The sequence below is a fragment of the Chionomys nivalis genome, chromosome 3 (assembly GCF_950005125.1).
Source record: "Chionomys nivalis chromosome 3, mChiNiv1.1, whole genome shotgun sequence".
Taxonomy (NCBI): Eukaryota; Metazoa; Chordata; class Mammalia; order Rodentia; family Cricetidae; genus Chionomys; species Chionomys nivalis.
The window spans coordinates 7,535,194-7,541,854 of record NC_080088.1 but is presented as its reverse complement, the minus strand read 5'-3'; positions in this window follow the sequence as shown (position 1 = coordinate 7,541,854).

Genomic DNA, 6,661 nt, shown 5'->3' with positions numbered 1-6,661 from the left:
TCTAGCCTCTTCTAGGTTAATTCTCACGTAATAATTTAGCCCATTTCTAATAATCTGCATAGCACCACTAGGTGCGCTTACCGGGAAAGATTCAGCATGTCTGACCTGGCGGCTGGCTGCATTGCGTCTGGCTCAGAGAGGAGCGGCATGGCGTCTTTCTGAGGCATCTTTGTTGAAGGGAGCTGCGGGCTGCATTCCTGCCACCCAGCTCCCGGCTGCTTGGCTAGCTTATGCCCCGAAATAACAACACACAAACTGTATTCTTTTAAACACTGTCTGGCCCATTATATCCAGCCTCTTCTAGGCTAATTCTCATGTATTAATTTAGCCCATTTCTAATAATCTGTGTAGCACCCCAAGGTGCGCTTACCAGAAAGATTCTAGCCTACGTCCATCCTGGGTCGGAGCTTCATCGTGTCTGGCTCTGAGAGGAGCTGCTCTGCATCTGAGCTCACTTCCTCTTCCTCTCCGCATTCTGTTCTGTTTACTCTACCCACCTAAAGGCTGGCCAATCAAATGGACCAAGGCAGTTTCTTTATTAGCCAATGACCTTCCTCCATCATTTCCCCTTTTTTTTGTTTAAACAAAAAGGAAAGGCTTTTACTTTAACATAGCAAAATTACATATAACAAAACAGTTATCAAGCAAGAATTACAGTTACAATATTTACATCTATTTTATCTTTTATCATAACTAAGGAAAACTATAACTATAACTAACTATTTTTTAACTCTATAAAAGACTCCAGAAAGATACAATATTACCTAAGCAAACAAGAAATAAGCAACTTCCAAACTCTAGAAATGACAGAGACATCTTGCTGCCTGGACAGTCACCCAAAGTTTCTCTGTACCGTTGGGGCATCCATCTTTGGCCTACAGACCCGTGGTATCCAGAGACATTTCCATGAAACAGGAAATTTCAAAGGCAGTTCAGTCACTATCTGCTGTATCCTGCAGAATGCCTCGCAGACTCTTTCATGAATCAGGAACCCCGAAAGATCATCTCACCTTTAGGCAAGTTTAGTAGTCCTCTCTCTGCGGGTTCTCTGTGTCCAGTTTATACAATAGTCCAGGCAAGAGCAGTTTCTTGCCCAAATGGCTATCCAACTCCATAAGGTGCCTCTTCGATGCCCATCTTCCTCTTGAAGTAGATTGGTGCTGCCAGGAGCAGACGCATCTCATTGTCAGAAAAACCCTAAGTTATTAAAACATTTAAAATGCCATATTTTATAATCTTTGAAAGATATGAAGAATGCCTATCTAAAATATATCTATGTACATCTAGAAAATCTAACTAACATGACTACAAGCTTGACTATTATTGATAATTATCCATTAACAACCTATATACATTACATTTTTAAATGAACTACACAATCACAATACCTTAATCAAGGTCAGAAATACATATACCTGTAACAAAATTGGCCTTAAAATCTATAGCAATGCAAATTATTCATAACTATATCATCTCCCCTTTTAAAAGTAAAAGAACATTTATAAACAATATATGGGAACATGGGTGCAGTTTTTTATCTCCAAACATCTTACCTCACTTCCCTTCTTCCCAGCATTCTGTTCTGTTTACTCCACCCACCTAAAGGCTGGCCAATCAAATGGGCCAAGGCAGTTTCTTTATTAGCCAATGACCTTCCTCCATCACCACCTTCTTTTTCCCTTTATCTTTGCTTGGATTTCCCTCTTGGCTCTATTCTGCCTGGCTATTGGCAAAATCAGCTTCTTTTTTAATCAAAGAATAAAACATATTTACAGCATACCGAAGGGTATCCCACATCAATTGTGAATACCATGTTAGTATCTGAGAAACCCATGTTTTATTCCGTAATTGCCATCACATGCTGGAAATTCAGCTACGTCAGAGAGAAGCCATCATCGGGGAGATGGTGAGCACTGTGTAACAGTAGATGAGAGCATGTTTGTGCAACTTTCTTACATATGGTACAATTTTTCTTAATCCCACTGTGATCTTAACTTATAAATTAGATTTTGTCATGAGTCTGTTTAGGGAAAATACAGTGTGCATAGGGTTTAGTGCTGTTTGTTCAATCAGGTATCGTCAGGGTCTGAGAATGTGCACACACAGCTAAGGAAGGATTCCTGTATTCTGAAGAAGATCCCTTCCTTGGGGCCATGCCTATACTGGGCTCCAATAAGCAGTTCCTGGTGTGTAGTGCTCTCTCCCCTTCTAACCTGGTGTCTCTCCGCAGGCTGCCAGGTACACAGATGCAGCGGAGAGATGGACCGGCTTTACTGGAGGACTGGACAAGCTTTCTGTAGTGTCTTGTGCTAATTTGAAGCAGGCATAGGAGATTTTTAAAGAGTTTATTAAAAAGTATGAGTAAAAGTTCTCTGAGAAACTTGAGGAGCCAGTGTGCTCCCTGAACAAGAGCCTCGCCTGGGTAATCGTCGTCAGAAGACGTAGGTGACTGACTACCCCACTTTGTGAGGGACAGGAGGGACTTTATCAACGACAAGACCATTTTAGACAGTCAGTTGTCCCAGATTCTATCAGGTTTCTGGGACTCAATGTCCCAGTAACCCTACGTTCACAACACTAGGAATACTGTGAAAATCCCTGCCTAAAAGAGACAGTGACAGGGACAGCGGTGGTGAGAGTATGTCTGTGCATCAGTCACAGCCTGGGAGGACGTGGCTGTCATCCATCGGGTGCAGGTACTGTGCAGGGCATGCAGGGAAGAGAAGGAACAGGAAGGGAAGAGCATGGTTGTTTGCTGGAAGATGGATGTCGGATGTTTCCAAGGAGATGAGACTCTCTTCACCATGGTCAGGGCCTGGTGAGCACTTAGCTAGTCCTTGCCTGCTGAACCAGGGAGTCCAAAGGCCCGGATGAGGAGACAGTTGCTGGAAGCTTCACTAAGGGTGTGCAGATTGGGGCAAATGGCCTGCTAGCCACTCCATTCCATTTCGACATTTTTCTCCTTCGGTTTGCCATGGATTTCTCTCTGCATGTTTGTTACGTAGACTGTGTATCCCCTAGCTTCGCTGCATGCTCACTGATTTGCGCCCATGCTATAAACACAAGGGGCACAGCTACATTACTTTGCCTGTATTGTGTGGTAGCACACGAGGGACCTGCTGTGGCAGAGGAACAATTGCTCCATGGTGGAGCCAAGAGGAGGTGGAATACTGAGAAAAAGATGTCGTGTCAAGGTGGGACAGAGGGTTCCAGCCCAATAGGACCTCTGAGCGCTCCCTCCCCACTGCCACTCCTACTACCACAGTCTCTGTCTCCTCTTTCTTCTGAGATTTTCGAGATTCTTGTCATTCTATGCTAATATTATGGTTTTTTTTCCCCTTTTTCATCACTTTAGAAGTATTCCCCTCCTCAGAGTCAGAGGGAGTAGAGAGAGACAAGGGAGGCATGTAAAAATGTGCACGTGCATGTGTGTGTGTGAATGCCATAAATTAATTAATGTATACTGTGTATAATTAATACATACCATGTCTTATCAAAGGAACATAATTAGATTAGGAAAACACAGCCATTTAAAGTGACTTCTCTTAGGTTTATGGGGAGTATGTAGATGCGGTATTAAGCATAGCATGCTTCTTTTTAAAAAAGAAAAGAAGAAATAGTCCATTCCCCAAATGTCACCTCCTCAGTGAAGCTTATTTGGCATCTTCAAACCAAGGTGTAGTTACGTACATGCTCAATCCGCTGGACAGACAGTCACTTAGGGATTGTGGCAGTCTACTGTGTTTTCTAGTGGGAGAGGAACCTCATCCCTGACGAAAGGGGCTCCCCTTTGGCTTTGCATCTAGCTCAGCCGGTTCTGCTGATTGGGTGGAAAAGTGCTGCTCAGCCATGTCAGCCACAGGAAGCCAGTTCAGAGCAAAACCAAACCTGACTTACATGTCTGAAGAGTCATGGAAGCATTTTAAGCATACCTTGATCTTGCTGGTCAAAACGGTAGGTACTCAAGCTTAAGTCTTGATTCTCAGACAAGCTCATACCTTCTACAGACAAGAGGGTCTTGGCAGAGACAGGTTTCCTTCTAGCTGAGCAAACTCGAGAGGAATTTGTAATTTTAGCCTTCAAAGTCATAAGTTGAAGAGACCTTGCCCCACCCCACTTCTCTCAACTTTCCCAATAGATAGAGATGAAAAGCATCTCCCTGGGACAGGCGCTCCACCCTGGAGGCCAGGAGGAGGAGAAGGGACGGGGAGGCAGAGACTTGGGGGAGGGGTAGAATGCAGGCTGCAAAGAGCAGCACCAGAGAAGGGCAAGGTACTAGGCCCTGTGTGCCCTCAGAACTCGTGTGTAAACCGACCAGCTGCCCCTAAAGCTCTCAGCAAGCATTGATTAAGTGTGTGCCAATGGTGTAGGGACACACTCCATTCTGCGGTTTGTTGCCAAGAGTTCATGTCTCAGTGGGTCTCCAGTGTGTTGGTGGTGGAGGTAGTGGGGCCTTTTAGAGGTGCAGCTGACTGGGAGATCATTAGGCACTGAGGGCATTGCTCCCAGATAACGATGCAATCTTGTTGGATTCTGATTGGTCCTGGTGATAATGCTGTTAGAAAAACAACTGATCCCCCTTTGAGTTCTGGTTTTCTTTCTCACCACAGTTTATCTCTCCCACATGCTTCCAATGTGGTGCCTATTACCACGGGGGATGCCGGTTACCGTGGGGGATGCCAGTTACTGGCGCAGTGCTGTTTGTGTTTTTAGCCTTCAAAACTGTAAGGTAAAGAAACTTTTTCTTTATTAACCTCTCAGCCTCAGATATTTCCTTATAGTAATAGAAAACAAACTAATATACTTTGTGGAATATATTTAGTATCCTCTTTATTGCATGACCTCCAGAGAATCTCCTAATATTTTTGCAGTGGCACTTTGGGTACTACATTTGTAATAGACTTCTTTTCTAGCTCCACGAATACTGGCTTTAAAATGCATTTCTTGGGGTGCTGGGCCCTACCTGTTTTCTGCCTTTATCCTGAGTAAAACAGCTTAGGCGTAAATCTGAAACTGTTTGTTTCTTCCTGGAGCCCTTATCAACCTCTTGCACTGCATCCATTTTCTTTACAGGGTCATTTCCCTAGTTAATTTTCCATTTTTAAATAAAAATCCCCTCTGACTTCAAATTAAATACACTTCTGAATTCAGCTTTTCAGTCCCTCTGATTTTTCATTGCTGCGATGATTCGAAGGGGATCACCGCATTTCTCCAGTCATGCTTCTGTCCTCTGTCCACTAAGTTTACAGAACTCAGCACATCATCATTAGTTATGACATTCCAAGTGTGTTTGGGGTGCATGGTCCAGAAGCTCTCCTCACTCAGACATAGTTTCTTCTTATAAATGTAACTTAGCCAATTTAAGGCGGTCCTCTTCGAGTCAAGGAAAAGCCTGCTGTAAATGCTGGGTGTGACCTAGACTGGGAAGAAGTCTCTGTGGAATTGGACTGAAGCAAATGATGTCCGTATCTTCTTACTTCAGAAGTCTTTGCCGTCACCCAGTTTGTCTCATATTAGTTGCTACTGAGAGTTCTTCAGCTAAGCCTCAGTAGTGCTCTGCTTTAAAACCTCACTCCTGCTTTAAAGTCTCGGATCTCAAGAGTGGACGTAGTTTCCATCGTTCTGATGGAAAGTTTTGGGTCTGCTGACACTATCTGTCATCCCGCCACTTATCTGCCTTTTGGTACGGGTGTATCAGAAACGCCCTCTGCCCAACAGTGCCCCAGCTCTTCTTCCCCTCCTGGCACACTTGACTTTGTGTCTAAGTTTCCTTTAATGGTACGGTGCTATGCGATTGACTTCCAACCAATGGAACAGAGAAGAAATTCTGAGGAATACTCAAGAGCCCTAGGAGATGTCAAAACTACCAAGAAAAGCTTGAGTCTCAGAATGACTTGGGGAGGAGCACACTCCTCCTCAAATGTCACTGGGCTGTGATGTAAGGGCAGTGCTGTAACCTCAGGGGGTTGGACATTTGTACACAGGGCAGTGCTGTAACCTAGGGGGTTTGGACATTTGTACACAGGGCAGTGCTGTAACCTAGGGGGTTTGGACATTTGTGCACAGGTGCAAATCTCAGAACAGATATAGCACCAATGGGTGCTGATGGTTACACTCTCAAAGGACATGTCAAAGCAATGTTTAGAGGGCATTGGTCAATACCAGACTAATTAATCCACTCTAATCATGGGAAGCAAGAAGAAAGAAGGTACCACACAGTCTTCACAGACCTTCACATTTCCAGGAACAGTGCACTTTAGGAAACATCTCTATTCTGTTACTATAAAGCATCATCAAACTGTTACCATATTGGAATATGGAATTATGGGTAACCTAAATCTGTGTTTTCAGGTCATGGTCACTCATATTTGGCTCCAGAATAAACTTTTATCTCATTTGAAGCCAGGCTGGTGTCTTTGTGATGACGACTGTGAGCAAGCAAGCAGGTTCACTGGCCCAGCCAGCTGGCCTCAGGTGAGATGGCCCTTTGTCTGTCACTGATGTCCTGCTGGGTTTCCCCAGGAAAAACTCACACCACAGTGGGCGAGATGCTCACAGGGACACTGCAAGAGCTTTAGTATAGGATCTTGGAAAGCCTCTTGAGTTTTTAGGACTTTTCTTGGGTGTGTTCCAGGAATGCACTGCAGGGGCAGGTGAGAGA